Raw genomic sequence first — 16,735 nt, 5'->3', positions numbered from 1 at the left:
TAGGGCATGGTAAATTTTGGTGGCTGTAGCCTGTGTGTTTGAACATGATATGTAGTTTTGTGTGCATGGTACAACTTCTTGGTATAGCTCCTCAGTCAGGCTTCTTAAGTGCATTACACAGCTCTTCTCTATCCCTCCCCCCTGCTTGTTGGTGGTTCCTTGTTTGGGTTCTGAGAGAGGGATGTTCAGTTGATGCCTTTTATTCTGCAGGGTTTCCCATGTTTTTGCTCTATGTACCCCACGGTGTGGTACCCCAGATAACTATCTTATTGTTGTCCTGTGCTCTGTGATCCCTGGTATGTAATACTGAAAGCATGAAGCAGCCTGTTACCTCTCAGCTTCTGCAAGTGAACTGTTTCCTTGCACGTTCTATGTTTGCTTTTGTCTTTTCAACTTGATCTACTCTTTCATAATCTATTTTTGTGTTCAGTCCTTGAAATTCTCATTCTTATTTTGGATCACTGAGCATTTCAAATGTCCTTTTCTAACTTCTATGAGGATTTGGTGGTAGAAGGAGAAAGAGAGGTGAAACATGCTCATTTTCAGCCTTTAAGATTGAACCTCAAATCTTAGTGTAGTTTTGATTTTCACTTCTCTAAGTGCTAGTGATGATGAGCATATTTGCATAAATTTGTTGATTAATTTTATATCATCTTGGGAGAAGTGTCTGTTCAGGTCCGTGGCCCATTTATTGAATGGGTTATTTTATTTTATTTTATTTATTTATTTATTCGTTCGTTCGTTCATTCATTCATTTATTTATTTATTTGTGTGTGTGTGTGTGTGTGTGTATTTAGATTTGTGAGTTCTTTCTATACCCTAGAGATTAGTGCTCTATCTGATGTGTGATGGGGCAAAACTTTTCTCCCAAGATGTAGGATCCCTATTCACCTCCCAGATTGTTTGTTTTGTGGAGAAGAAACTTTTTTAGTTTGAATCTATCTCATTTATTGATACTTGGTTTTAATTCTTGTGCTATAGGAGTCTCATTAAGGAATTTTGGGACTAATCCCATATGATTGGAATTAGGGCCTACTTTTTCTTCTGTTACATGCAAGGTCTCTGGTTTTATTCCTAGGTCCTTGATTCATTTGAGTGGAGTTTTGTGCATGGTGAGAGATAGGGGTTTAATTGCACCTCCCTCCAGTTAGAATGTCAGCGATTTTTGAAAATGGCAGCTATGATGAAGACAACAACAGTAAGTGTTGGTGAGGATTTCAGGAAAAATGTACACTCCTACACTGTCGGTGGGACTGTAGATTGGTGCAGCCAATATGGAAAGCAGTTTGGCGGCAATTCCTTGGAAATTTGGGAATAGAACCACCATTTGACCTAGCTATCCCTCTTTTTGGTCTATACCCAAAGGACTTAAAAACTGCATACTACAGGGACACAGCCGCATCAATGTTTATAGCAGCAAAATTCACATTAGCTAAATTGTGGAAACAACTTAGTAGATGAATGCATAAAAAAAAAAATGTGGCATTTATACACAATTAATATCACTCAGATACTTACCCTCTCGCTCAGTCCAGGAGACGCTAGTGCCCTTCACTACCTCTGTCAGAGCCTGGTTCGGACAGCTGGTGCCTCGGAGAGGACAGGCTGATCCTGCCTGCCTCCCATGTACCCTTTGTCACAGGGAGCGACATTCATGTGAGACCAAGTAAAATCCAGTCATAGACATTAATAGAATATCTCAAAAAAGTATTTAATAAAAAGGCTAGCAAATACAGGGTCTTTAATGAAACTTTAATAAAATTTATGAGACAAGGAAACTGAAAGCACAATATTTTCTTAGGAACTTTTCTGTTTGGTGTTATTCTTTACAATATAGCAGCTTTTCCTAAGAATGCAGGGAGTATGAAATTTCTAAGGCTATCTTGCTGTGTTCTCCATTAAACCCCTTGTCTTAAAAAAACCTTGGATCTAGATTAATCTTTGTAATTTTCTGAGTACCTGTATAACATATTTTTCTCAAGAATGCAGTGAGGTCGCCGTTTCCAAGAGCTCTTCAATTCTGAAATATAAGAAGTGTGTTTCCAGGCATTGAAACCCAAAGGCTCACCTAGACACAATGGAGTGAGCAGAATATATAAAAATCTCTCATGACAAATCTGAACTCTGCTTTTCCCAACCGTGTGAAGTCTACTGGAATAAGATTCCAAGTAATTTGGCAAGTCGAAGCCAAATATATACTTTGATATTCTTCTCGGGAGTAAGCCGTGTGATGTTACAGGAAGGCAGATTTTAGTGCTGAATTTCTGATCGTATCCCCCCAAAAGTTGTTCCATGCATATCATGCAAGAATGTAACCTCCAAAAAATAAATAAATAAAAGAGAGGACATTTGACGTAAGAAGGCTGGATAATATTTGCATGTTCGTGTATTTTTACCACACATCATACCTTCTTATTTCTTCCTTGCTCTGATTTGAAGCATATGCTTTCATTTTTCATTTTGGCTTACCGTGTTATCACTTAATAATAATTCAGTAAATTTACTTAGAACAAGAAAGTCACCTAATGACTCATGTCTTAGAGATGCTTTCAAATAAAAGTAATTGTGCATTTTGTACCATAGAGTATTCCCAGTGTTTCCTAGAATTGTTGCAACTGATGCTGGAGGCTTTGAAATAGAGCAGGAGGCATAAGGGCCGTGGCTTGTGACCCTTCCCAAAGTATGTAAGATTGATAGACATTGAATGCAAATAAACAACTATGCATCATTGAATTTTTTCCTGTCACTGAAATGCTAGTAGAGCTCAAGGAATTGTGAGCCTCTTTGTCTGCAGTACAGGAAAAATAAGAAATTTAAAGACTTGAGTTACATACAATTTCTGATAACATACCTTAGGTTGGTTCTCAGCTTAAAAAACACAAAAAGAGAAATGTCATCATTTTCCATAGCATTGGGAAACTTTTCATAGGTGGGAAACTTTACTATCAGAGCTCATCGGTTCTCAGACATTTATATGTTTTGAATACTTGGCCAATGTGCCTTTGGGATGCGTCCTCCAGTTGTTGTTTCAGTGATTTTGTTCATGCCTAACAACTGATGGCATCTTAATTTTGGTAAAATAATGTAAATGTTAAGGTGAAATTTAGAAATAAGAAAGGAAAAGCTGATATGTGTGTAGCTACTAGGTGTTTTTCTTCCTTTTTTTTATTTTTGTAAAGTAAAGCAAAAGATAAACCAAAAGGTTCTAGCTTAAGTTAGGTAAAATCAAAGAGGAGAAAAAAGAAGATAACATTGCTAATACTTCACTGCCACCTGTAATTTCCAAAACAACTAAGAGCATTTTTATTAAAATTAACTTTATTGACATTTATATTAAATTATATAGTCAATATTAAATAATTCAATCTATATTATGTTAAATTTACTTTGTTAAATTGTATTAATTTAAATAAAATTTAATGAATTTTTAAATATAAATCATACTATAATTTAACATAAGTTAATAAGCAATATCAATTAATAAAATAAATTTAAATCAAACCATCGTATTAATAAAAGAAATTTAAATAATACTACTAATAAAATTAATTTAAATTAGATTGATTTAAATTAGATTAATTTATATTAAATGATAGTATAATTTATATTTAAAAACATATTAAATTTTGTTTAAATTAATTTTAATAAAAACGTTCTGAATGGTTTTAGAAACTACGGGTGTCAGAGAAGTATGTGCTATGCAATCTGCTTTTTCGCTTCTCGGATTTCACCTACTTAAGCTAGAAACTTTTGATTCATCTTTTACCTTAATTTATCAAAAGGTTATAACTACTCCTGTTGTAAAGCTTTTCATCTTCCAAAAACTGTTGTCAGCTTATTTCTCTCCCCAACTTGTTTTGATCAAATGTTTTATAAAATGTGTTTATAAGAACGATTGTAGAGCCCCCAATAGTAGGTAGATAAGCAGTCCAGATATTTAATGATACATTCTTACTAATTAACTTTTCCATTGGCAATGGATCATGTGATCCCACTTCGGGGTTGCCTCATAAAAATACTCTTCCTTCTGGACATATTTATCATCTGCAAAACTGAATTAATGTGAAGTGACTTTCGTAGAGAAATGGAAATCAGCAAAATGGATAGGGGTCATAGAATTTGGATTCAAAGCATCTTAGAATTTATCCACTAAGCTTCCTGTTTAGGTCCTCCCCATTGGAATTTTCGCTTGGTAGTTGTACAATGTTATCTTGGATAAACTAAATATTCTCAACGTTTTGCAACATTATATTTGGTTTTCATGTACTCTAAATCTGAGACATCCTTCTTATGGGTTGGATTTCTCTCGTTTCCTGTGATTGCATGTATCGTTTTTATCTTAATGCCATTAAGTGAGGTTGGAACTAGTGGTTCAAGAAGGCTGCTCTGTACAGTGGCTCACAAAAGTACATCAGAATTGATAACTGGTGATGATTATCTGCTACATTGGAACAAAATTCTATAAACAAAAAGTGCTACAAAAAACAAAACAAATTTTTTAAAAAGTACTATAGCAAAAAATCACAACAACAACAACAACTAAAGAAATAAAATAAAATACCTAGTAGCTATACACTTACATATACCAGCTGTTTTGCTTTCTCTTTTTGTCTACAAGCACATGCGTGCTTTTTCAAAAGGCCATGCTGTAAAACATCAAAAAGGGTTATGGCTTCTTTAGAATAATGCTAAATATTTAGAAGATCCTGGAGTACAGCTCTGGCCCTGTTGTGCAGGGACACTGGCGACGGTGTAAAGGTGGGCATGAAATCTGCAGTGGGTGTGAAAAGAGGACGCCCAGGTCCACCAAGTCCAACTCCAGCGAGGTTACTAAGAGGCACCGCTGCAGAACGTGGGACCAAGAGTGGATTCCCGTTGGTGCTTCTGCCAGCTCTTAATTTGGCTCCATCTTTAACATTTCCTGGTAAAGGGGTTCTGAAAAAGAACTATGAAGCACGGGTTGGGGTTGTTGATTTGGTTTCGGAGGTGTGCTGGGGACACTTGTTGAAGCCCCTCCAAGGCAACTCCTCATCCACTTTCTGACACCACCATAATCTTTATTCAACAAGTGCTCCATTTCGTCCTTTGGAACGTCCAGGATGCTCCCCATCAACTGCAATACTTCACGACGACGTTTGCCTTTTGTTATCTGGAAATGAGCGATTAGAAGGTTTCGCATGAGGACTTTGTCCACTTTTCCTTCTGCGCTGTTGACCAAAGTCGACAATTTCTGTTGTGCGTGGTCCAGCATTTCTTTTCGGAGCTCGTTTTGTTTTTTCAGTTCTGCCATCTGCTCTTCCTTGAGATCTAAGTCTTCTCTCAGCCTGGAAGCAGAATCCCACAGAGCATTCGCTTGATCCAAACGTTCCTGCAGTGATGTTACTTCTCCTTCTAGCTTTTCGGCCTTGTTCTTCCATTCAGCTATTGACTGTTTTTCTTTGGCTAGTTCAGCAGAATGCAGAGCTTTCTCTTCTTCTTGGAAGTGTTGAACCTCGTTTTCTCTTAGGATTTTTACTTTGGTCTCTTGAAAAATATCAGAATTCAGTGTTTGAGCGTCTCCTCTCTCTCCAGGCAACTGGGCTTTTAGTTCTTCAATAGTTTTCTGCAAGTTCTTAATTTCCTCCTCTCTTTCTAAAATTAACTGGCTATGCGCAGCATTCATCTGCTCATACTTGTACTTAAATTCATGCATTTCCTCCTTCTGCTCCTGTAAAGACTGAAGTAGTTGCATTTTATGCTGGTTTTGATTTTCAATTATATTCAGATGGTCTTGAATTTCATCTTCCAGATGATTTTTGACTATGTTCAGTTGAGATACCTCCAATTCTAGTTCTGTGATAGCATCAAGAGCTTCAGGCTCAGCCACTGGTGCAGCTTGATTGTGCTGTTCCGTAAGTATTTCCAGTTCTACTCGCAGATAGTTGTTTTCTGCTCTCATGTAGGTAAGACTTTTGTCCTTTCTTTCAACGGATTGCCTTAAAGTTTCATTTTCTCTTAAGGCCTGAGAACACTTATGTAAATCCTTTTGTAGTTGTGAAATTTTTTCTTCGAGTTTTTCAATAAAAACTTCTTTCTCATTTATGACTTGTGTCAATCGCTCCTCTTCTTCTATATAAGATGCCAAAATTTCCTCAGTTTCTTTTTCATCAGCAGTCATTTGCTCAATATTCTTTTTGAGTCCTGCTATTTCAAAGTCCTTCTCTTGATTGAGTTGAACTGCACATTCGTGTTTCAGCTTTAAGGCCGAGGTATTCCAATCATGTGCATTGGAGAGTTCCTGAATAGTCTGCCTGTGATTATTTGCTTCTTCCAACAGTCTTTTTTCTGCCTGGTGCAGTTTGGCTTCAGTCTCTTCTTTGTCTCTTTTGAGAGTCTCCGTGATAGTGTCTTTTTCTTGAGAGATTTGATTGTAAGCAGCAATAGATTCTTCCAACTTACGCCTTACATCGTCACGTGCTAAAATCAACATTTCATTTTCCGTCTTGAGTTCAACAGCAACTTTCGTTAAGTTTTCATTGAGCTGTTCCTCTTCAGAAAGGTTGCTAGCTTCAGCTTCTCGTTCTTTAGGCATGTCATCCTTACAATGACTGTTAGAGTCTTCATTCAGAGAGGTTCGATACTTACTCTTAAACCCAGACAGCTCCTCTTCAAGTTGTCTAATGTGATCCTTAAGCCCAAGGTTTTCCTGCTGGATGTTTGAACTATTTTTTTGTGACTGATTTAGCTGATCTACTAAATCTTCTACTTTTCCTTCAAGCTTCTGCTTGGTTAAACGCAAATCACTGAGGCTCCGTGCATTCTCAGTTAACTTCTCCTTCTGCACATGCAGCTCTTGGGATATGTTCATTTGCTCATCCTCAAGTTGATGAACTCTCTTTTTTTCATCATCTAGATCTTGTTCCAACTTCTTGATGACAAGGTCTCCTTCATTTTGTTGTTTTGATAGCTCATCTTGTATCAAAATCATGTGCTCTGTAGCTTCCCGATTCCGATGATCCAGTTCTTCTAACTCAGCCATCAGCATTTTCTTTTCATTGATAGTCTGATTCAGTTCTTCCTCCTTTGCCTTCAAGTGAAGTTTTAAGTCTAGTAATTGTACATTCAAATTCATGTCCGTTGAAGCTCTGTTTTTCATGACTTGATAGTCACGGCTCAGTTTTGACAGTGACATCTGAAGTTCCTCTTTTTCTTGACTCAATGATGACTTCTCTTTTTCTAGAGCTTCAACATGCATTTTAAGTTTCAGATTGTCTTCAGCAAGACGGTTATCCTGGTTTAAACCATTTAGTCTCACGATTTCCTTCTCCGCATCAGCCAGGGCTCGTTGAAGCCTGAACACTTCTTCCACTGCTGAATGCTGAGGAAGGGTTCTTCCCTTTTCTGCCACAGTAGAACTCTGCTCCCAAACTGAAATTTCATGCTGATGATCATATATGTCTGGACTTTGGTTTGGTTGAAGAGTCTTGATAGTATTTAGTACTTTGCAGATTTCACTTGAGTCAGAATGGTGCGTTCCCTGAGCCTCAGCAATCTGCCTCGAGTGGCCAACTTCAGATTCATGTTTTGCAACTTCAGTTGGTAATCCGTTTGTTTCTTGTTGTGATAAAATTATGTCACTAAAGTCCGTGTCATCATCACGAAAGGCTGAAAAATGACTACCGACCAGGGAACCGAACGGAGCCGGTGCAGTTGTTGTTGGTACACCACAAGCTCCCGAGCGTACTGATTGAGCAGCTGCCTGTAGTTGGAACATTTGATCTTGCAGTACAATCTGTCCTGCTTTAGGATGGCTGATCTCTACCTCTTTCTGTGGCAGTTGATTCTGGGAACTTACAGACTGATGGTTTATTTGTAGCTCTGATGCTTCATGCTTTTCTTCCAGGTCAGTACAGCACTTTTTCGGTCCTTCATTCTCACATCTTAGTGTGGAATCAGTAGTTTCCATTTCCTTTCTCGAACAATGATGTAAAGCTGCTTCTGGGTCTCCTAAGTCATCCAGAAGCATTTCCCTGTTGAAGGTGGAGCTCTGGCCGGTGAGGAAAGCCAAGCTGCTCCCCACCTGACCCAAGAAGTGGCCCAAGCCTGAGCCCAGGCCTCCAAACCAGGACCACATCGTGGCCACTTCAGTGATCCATCGGACCAGCTCTGAGAAGCGCGTCCATCACCATCCACTTCTCTGCCCCGAACGTCCTCCGGCGTTGCCGGGGTCGATTATGACCCAAGCGCTCAGAATTCCTCAGAGCGCGGGGTTCCTGGGGCTCCACCAACACTAATCATCCCTTCCTGCCTGTAAACTCAGAAGCCTGTCCTGCGCTTTGACCAGGGACTGGCATCCAGTAGCACACTCACCCCCTGCAGGGCCTCTGCTTCTTCCCTGCACTTGCCTGTCAGCTATTGGCTCACAGGATTGGGCAGGGTTGGCTGGGAGGAGCTAGAGATCCAGGAAAGTGTCCCAGTTTGAGTCCCAAGGCAGTGTGCTGTGGAGCCAGGAAGAATCAATGTTGTAGATGAAATCCAAAGGTAGTTCACTGGACAGTTCCCTCTTGTCTGGGAGAGGTGGGCTTTTTGTCCCATTCAGTTGCATTCAGTTGACGAGGTGAGGTCTCGCTCCACATTAGAGAATGGAATCTATTTAACTAAAAGTCCCCGATTCAAAAGTAAATCTCACCCCATAACACCAGCACAGACACACCCAGAATAAAAGTTGGCCAAGTATCTGGGCATCGTAGCCCAGACGAGTTAACATATAAAATTAACCATCACAGAGTCTTAATCAGTCTCAGAATTCAAATTATAATACGGATTAAATTTCACTAAAGAACCATCTTTACCCTTTCCAAAAGTAAACTTTTGCTGTTAATCTATACATTTTCGAGTTCATTTTAATATTATTTGGTCCTTGTTGATTCTGATTGAAGTTTATTTAAGTGCTCAAAAATTCCGCTTAAATTTCACTTAAGAAAAATTTGTTTTAGAGCCAATAGGTTGATGTTCACTTCACCTATGGTTGTTTATCAGTGCCAAATATAATCCAGGTTTCAAGAGTACAGAGCGAAATAGAAAGTTGAGAAATTTTCTACTATGGAGTAACAATCCTAAATGTAATTCCCATACCTCTAAGGATCAGAAGGAGTTAAGATAAGGCCCTGCTTTCCAAGGTGTTTAAATTCCAACAAGTTAATGAGGAGGCAGTTTTGTAGAGTTGGGGACAAAGCAAAGAGAGGAAGCACGTGGGCTGTAACAGACAGACCAGTTGGGACCAAAGCAATTTTGGAGCTAAACTGACAGAATGCATTTATGAAACCTCTCTCACAAGCATGAGTTGAACAGTAAATGAGAACATAGTGTGTGTAGTTCTCACCTGATGGCTGGTGCAGAGAAAGTGGCCAACAAATGGAGCCTGCTGCCACTTTGTTCATATTTGCCTTTTTGTTTCCTTTAGGATCATTTTCCTTATTACCCTTTAGAAGGGGTTTGGGTTTGCTCCCATTACTCTCTTCCCAGAGCCCATATTCAGGAGACTCTTTTCCTTGAGCTGTTCTTTCTATATGTCTGTTCAGGAAACAAAACCCCAAGGTGGCAGAAATAAAATTTAAAAAAAAGGAAGAATTTTTGGAAAATTAATGGTTAAATAGATTCTGAGGATCATATGAATCACCTCATAATGTCTCTTGCCTTCAAGATAGAGCAAGTAGACATAATTACTCAGATTGCTATCAGAAACTAGTGACTGCATTTGTGTCCTGTGCTAGAAAAGGAAATCTTCTTGGTCCTTCTTATTCATCTCCAAATCTGAGAGAGAAGTCAGGCCTGTGTTAGTCAATGTCTCCTCATAAAAGACTAAAATAAAAATTTAAGCCCCTTTTAGCATCTGCTGAAGTGAGAATCCACGCTGTACCCCAGCTGTGTCTACTGTTGAAGAAGGCATCAACAATACCAAGTGTCCTTTTCTCCCTTTAGACCATTCCTCCTGTGTGTGTGTGTGTGTGTGTGTGTGTGTGTGTGTGTGTGTGTTAGAAGACTTTTTCATCACTTTGACAACATACCTGAGAAAATTAAATGAGTAAATATTTATTTTGGTTCAATTTCAGGCTCCATTGCTGTGGCCTGAAGTGAGGCAGATTACCATGGCAGAGAGCCTGGCTTCAAAACAGAGCTTCTCAACTCATGGAGATCAGGGAAATGGTGAGGGGAAGAGAGGACTGAGGAATATGATGTACCCTTCCAGGGAATCAACTCCAGTGGCCTACCCTCCAACTAGGCCCTACCGCCCACAGTTTTGACCAACTCCCGATAGTCCTGTCCAATCATGAACCCATCAGTGGATTGATCCACAGACGAGGTTAGAGCTCAGGATTCAATTCACCTTTCTGTAGAGTCCGTTCTGAATGCTGGTGGATTGGGGTCCAAGCTTTCAACACATGACCTTTGGGCAACATTCCAGATCCAAATTATAGCAGGGTGCCTCCTTCTCTTTAGGTGTTCTGTGTTTGTTTATTGTTTCAAATCACAAATAATGATCCTTTTTCAGTGTAAGACCTATCCCATTTGGCTTGAATCTGGTTCCAGTGGTTGTTGCTCCTCCTGCTGAAAGGCATTTCTGATCACTCAGATTCGGTCTTCTAGCATGGTTCACTCTGACCACAGCTGTTTGTCATTTTGTATTTCTATCTGAGAGAGATACCTACCTAGTGTATTCGAAACTGACCGTCCAAATAAAAGCATTTCTCTTCTTCTCAATATGTTTGGAATATTCCTGGAAACTATGGGGGATATGGAGGGAAAACCCTGGCTCATTCGCGAGCACACGTGACAAAAAGGATCCAGTAATCATAAGTGTATCCTTATACATATATTCAGTGCCCAAAAAGTACAAAGTATTGTGGTAGATATTGTGAACAACATAAAGCTGTGTTATATACATTTCCTGCTATGAAGTGCAATTGAATACAGTCAGTCAATGGAGAAGATGTTACATAGAGTGATCCTTGAAATATAATGCAAGGTCAGCCATTGACGACTGTGGTGGTGAGGATCTCATATGGGGGAAAAGACTAAGTAAGAAAGAATAAAGCCAGAAGTAGAGAGCCCTGAATAATGTGGCTTTGTTAAAACACAGTTGAAGGTTAAAGTAAGGAAAGCTTTTTGAGTCTATAAACATAGGGTGATAAATTCTATGCAAGATATTAAGTTTGTACTTCTTTTAATACCTCATGATTCATTCAAACATTTTCTTATAGATTTCAGTAGAATTTTTAAATCTCTTTAATATGGGCCTTGTCTCGTTTCTTTTTTTAAATTTTTATTGGTTGCTTAAGAAAAAATTACAATGATCTTGACATATCATATTTCATACATTTGATTCAAGTGGGGTATGAATTCTTATTTTTACCACGTGTACAGTTTGCAGGATCACATTGGCTGTACGTGCAGGTTTATACATACTGCCATACTAGTGTCTGTTATATTCTGCTGCCTTTCCTATTCCCTCCCTATCCCCCCTTCTGTCCCCTCCCCTCCCATAATCTCTCTCTACCCCAGCTACTGTAATTCATTTCTCTCCTTTTTTCCCCCCTTTCCCCTCACATCCTCTTCTATGTAATTGTGTGTAACAATGAGGGTATCCTTCCATTTCCATGAAATTCCCCTTCTCTCTCCCATTCCCTCCCACCTCTTGTCCCTTCTAATTGGTAGTCTTCTTTTCATGCTCTTCCAGCCTGCTCTGTTTTGAGTCCCCCTCCTTATATGAAAGAAGACATTCAGCATTTCTTTCCTAGGGATTGGCTAACTTCACTTAGCATAATCTCCTCTAATGCCATCCATTTCCCTGCAAATGCCATGGTTTTGTTATTTTTTAGTGCTGAGTAATATTCCATTGTGTACAAATGCCACATTTTCTTATCCATTCATCTATTGACTGGCATCTAGGTTGGTTCCACATTCTAGCTATTGTGAATTGTGCTGCTGTGAACCTTGATGTAGCTGTATCCCTATAGCATGCTCTTTTTAGGTCTTTGGGAATAGTCCGAGAAGGGGAATAGCTGGGTCGAATGGTGGTTCCATTCCCAGCTTTCCCAGGAACCTCCATAATGCTTTCCAAATTGGCTGCACCAATTTGCAGTCGCACCAGCAATGTACAAGTGTACCTTTTCCCCCCACATCCTTGCCAGCACTTGTTGTTGTTTGACTTCCTAATGGCTGCCATTCTTACTGGACTGATTTGGTATCTTAGAGTGGTTTTAATTTGCATTTCTCTGATTGCTAGAGATGGTGAGCATTTTTTTCCGTGTATTTTTTGATTAATTGTGTATCCTTCTCTGAGAAGTGTCTGTTCAGGTCCTTGGCCCATTTGTTGATTGGGTTGTTTGTTTTCTTAATGTTTACTTTTTGAGTTCTTTGTGTACTCTGGATATTAGGGCTCGGCACATTTGTATCTTTAAGAATTGGCATAATCAATGAAATGTTCCGCACACGTTTGTAGGAAGATTAACATAACACTCCAGTGACAATACAGTAGTAGAAGGATTGATTTGGACTGAGAAGTTGTTCAGTGAATGATATATTACCCATAAATTTGAATTCTCATTATCATAAAGAAGCAAGGTGGAAATAAGAATTTCTTTAAGAGAGTGTTGGGTCTATGGCTCAAGTAGTAGCTCGTTCACCTAGCATGCGTGAGGCATGGGGTTTGATCCTCAGCACTACATAAAAAAAAAAATAAAATAAAATAAAGATGTTGTGTCCACTAAAGGCTAAATAATAAATATTTTTAAAATAGAATTTAAAATAATAGTCCATAAATGTTATGTACAAACTGTGAAAGTAGATTCGTCAACAGATTAATTGTCTGCCTCGAACTAGAATCAGTTGCCTACTGATTTGCCTGGATGATGTTCTCAATTCTGTTTTTTTTTTTTTTTTTTTTTTCTTTCATTCCACTGGGCAAACATCTGCCGGGCTTTCTTGATGGCAACATAGTGATTACTGAGCTCCACCCTATTAGAAATACAACTAGTTTTCAACTCATGAAAGTCTATAAAAGCCACTTTTTTAGAAGTCTCTAAACTTTGGAACTATTCAATGATACTCTATTTTTGCCAGCAATAAACAATATATATATATATATATATATATATATATATTTTAATGTAAAGGGCAAGGTATTGAACAGACACTTCACAGAAGAAGCAATACAATCAGTCAATAAATATATGAAAAAATGTTCAACTTCACTAGTAATGAGAGAGATGCAAATCAAAACTACTCTAAGATTTCATCTCACTTCAATCAGAATGGCAATCATCAAGAATATAAGCAACAGTAAATGTTGGTGAGGATGTGGGGGGAAAAGGTACACGTATACATTGCTGGTGGCACTGCAAATTGATGCAGCCAGTCTGAAAAGCAGTATGAAAATTCCTCGGAAAACTGGGATCGGAAGCACCATTTGACCCAGCTGTCCCACTCATTGGTTTATAACTAAAGGACTTAAAATCGGTATACTAAAAATTCATTAAATTTCATTTAAATTAATACAATTTAACAAAGTCAATTTAAATAACATTTAATATAGATTAAATCATTTAATATGAACTATATAATAAAAATATTAATAAGATTAATTTTAATAAAAATCCACTTAGTGGTTTTAGAAACTACAGGTATCAGAGAAATATTAGCTATATATTCTACTTTTGTCTGCTCTCTCATTTTGCCTAACTTAAGCTAGAAACTTTTGTTTATCTTTTATCTTAATTTACCAAGATAAAAATGGGAAGACAAAACACCCAGTAGCTACACACATCAGCTTTTCCTTTGTTTTTTTCTAAATTTTGCCTTAACATTTACATTATTTTATCCAGTATCCAGGTATTTTCTTATGTTTTTATGTTAAAAGCATATGCCGTTTGATTTCAATCTCTTTTCAAATACATATATCTAAAATCCCTGTTGCTTCTGCCATTATAGTATTTTAATTTAATTCCATCTTGATTTTTGCTTTAATCTAACAATTATTTGGAATTGTTTCTATGGCCCTAATTTCATTGTATATGGAATTTTTTTTTTTTTTTTTTTTTTTTTTTTTTTGAGGAGTCAAAATTCTTCTAATTTTAGATGCACAAGGAATTGCAGCCTGTGTGATAACACCTTTACGGAATTGGCTGGCGTTTTCATTGTGGTCTAGGGCATGGTAAATTTTGGTGGCTGTAGCCTGTGTGTTTGAACATGATATGTAGTTTTGTGTGCATGGTACAACTTCTTGGTATAGCTCCTCAGTCAGGCTTCTTAAGTGCATTACACAGCTCTTCTCTATCCCTCCCCCCTGCTTGTTGGTGGTTCCTTGTTTGGGTTCTGAGAGAGGGATGTTCAGTTGATGCCTTTTATTCTGCAGGGTTTCCCATGTTTTTGCTCTATGTACCCCACGGTGTGGTACCCCAGATAACTATCTTATTGTTGTCCTGTGCTCTGTGATCCCTGGTATGTAATACTGAAAGCATGAAGCAGCCTGTTACCTCTCAGCTTCTGCAAGTGAACTGTTTCCTTGCACGTTCTATGTTTGCTTTTGTCTTTTCAACTTGATCTACTCTTTCATAATCTATTTTTGTGTTCAGTCCTTGAAATTCTCATTCTTATTTTGGATCACTGAGCATTTCAAATGTCCTTTTCTAACTTCTATGAGGATTTGGTGGTAGAAGGAGAAAGAGAGGTGAAACATGCTCATTTTCAGCCTTTAAGATTGAACCTCAAATCTTAGTGTAGTTTTGATTTTCACTTCTCTAAGTGCTAGTGATGATGAGCATATTTGCATAAATTTGTTGATTAATTTTATATCATCTTGGGAGAAGTGTCTGTTCAGGTCCGTGGCCCATTTATTGAATGGGTTATTTTATTTTATTTTATTTATTTATTTATTCGTTCGTTCGTTCATTCATTCATTTATTTATTTATTTGTGTGTGTGTGTGTGTGTGTGTATTTAGATTTGTGAGTTCTTTCTATACCCTAGAGATTAGTGCTCTATCTGATGTGTGATGGGGCAAAACTTTTCTCCCAAGATGTAGGATCCCTATTCACCTCCCAGATTGTTTGTTTTGTGGAGAAGAAACTTTTTTAGTTTGAATCTATCTCATTTATTGATACTTGGTTTTAATTCTTGTGCTATAGGAGTCTCATTAAGGAATTTTGGGACTAATCCCATATGATTGGAATTAGGGCCTACTTTTTCTTCTGTTACATGCAAGGTCTCTGGTTTTATTCCTAGGTCCTTGATTCATTTGAGTGGAGTTTTGTGCATGGTGAGAGATAGGGGTTTAATTGCACCTCCCTCCAGTTAGAATGTCAGCGATTTTTGAAAATGGCAGCTATGATGAAGACAACAACAGTAAGTGTTGGTGAGGATTTCAGGAAAAATGTACACTCCTACACTGTCGGTGGGACTGTAGATTGGTGCAGCCAATATGGAAAGCAGTTTGGCGGCAATTCCTTGGAAATTTGGGAATAGAACCACCATTTGACCTAGCTATCCCTCTTTTTGGTCTATACCCAAAGGACTTAAAAACTGCATACTACAGGGACACAGCCGCATCAATGTTTATAGCAGCAAAATTCACATTAGCTAAATTGTGGAAACAACTTAGTAGATGAATGCATAAAAAAAAAAATGTGGCATTTATACACAATTAATATCACTCAGATACTTACCCTCTCGCTCAGTCCAGGAGACGCTAGTGCCCTTCACTACCTCTGTCAGAGCCTGGTTCGGACAGCTGGTGCCTCGGAGAGGACAGGCTGATCCTGCCTGCCTCCCATGTACCCTTTGTCACAGGGAGCGACATTCATGTGAGACCAAGTAAAATCCAGTCATAGACATTAATAGAATATCTCAAAAAAGTATTTAATAAAAAGGCTAGCAAATACAGGGTCTTTAATGAAACTTTAATAAAATTTATGAGACAAGGAAACTGAAAGCACAATATTTTCTTAGGAACTTTTCTGTTTGGTGTTATTCTTTACAATATAGCAGCTTTTCCTAAGAATGCAGGGAGTATGAAATTTCTAAGGCTATCTTGCTGTGTTCTCCATTAAACCCCTTGTCTTAAAAAAACCTTGGATCTAGATTAATCTTTGTAATTTTCTGAGTACCTGTATAACATATTTTTCTCAAGAATGCAGTGAGGTCGCCGTTTCCAAGAGCTCTTCAATTCTGAAATATAAGAAGTGTGTTTCCAGGCATTGAAACCCAAAGGCTCACCTAGACACAATGGAGTGAGCAGAATATATAAAAATCTCTCATGACAAATCTGAACTCTGCTTTTCCCAACCGTGTGAAGTCTACTGGAATAAGATTCCAAGTAATTTGGCAAGTCGAAGCCAAATATATACTTTGATATTCTTCTCGGGAGTAAGCCGTGTGATGTTACAGGAAGGCAGATTTTAGTGCTGAATTTCTGATCGTATCCCCCCAAAAGTTGTTCCATGCATATCATGCAAGAATGTAACCTCCAAAAAATAAATAAATAAAAGAGAGGACATTTGACGTAAGAAGGCTGGATAATATTTGCATGTTCGTGTATTTTTACCACACATCATACCTTCTTATTTCTTCCTTGCTCTGATTTGAAGCATATGCTTTCATTTTTCATTTTGGCTTACCGTGTTATCACTTAATAATAATTCAGTAAATTTACTTAGAACAAGAAAGTCACCTAATGACTCATGTCTTAGAGATGCTTTCAA

The 16,735-nt window shown here is 38.0% G+C and overlaps 1 pseudogene; it reads right to left on the bottom strand.

Moving 5' to 3' along the window:
* Positions 1-4,688: 4,688 nt before the first annotated feature.
* Positions 4,689-16,735, bottom strand: part of LOC144250090 (thyroid receptor-interacting protein 11 pseudogene) — a 31,811-nt pseudogene continuing 19,764 nt past the window's right edge.

The sequence above is a fragment of the Urocitellus parryii genome, chromosome 14 (assembly GCF_045843805.1).
Source record: "Urocitellus parryii isolate mUroPar1 chromosome 14, mUroPar1.hap1, whole genome shotgun sequence".
Taxonomy (NCBI): Eukaryota; Metazoa; Chordata; class Mammalia; order Rodentia; family Sciuridae; genus Urocitellus; species Urocitellus parryii.
This window is presented reverse-complemented; position numbering and strand designations above follow the sequence as displayed.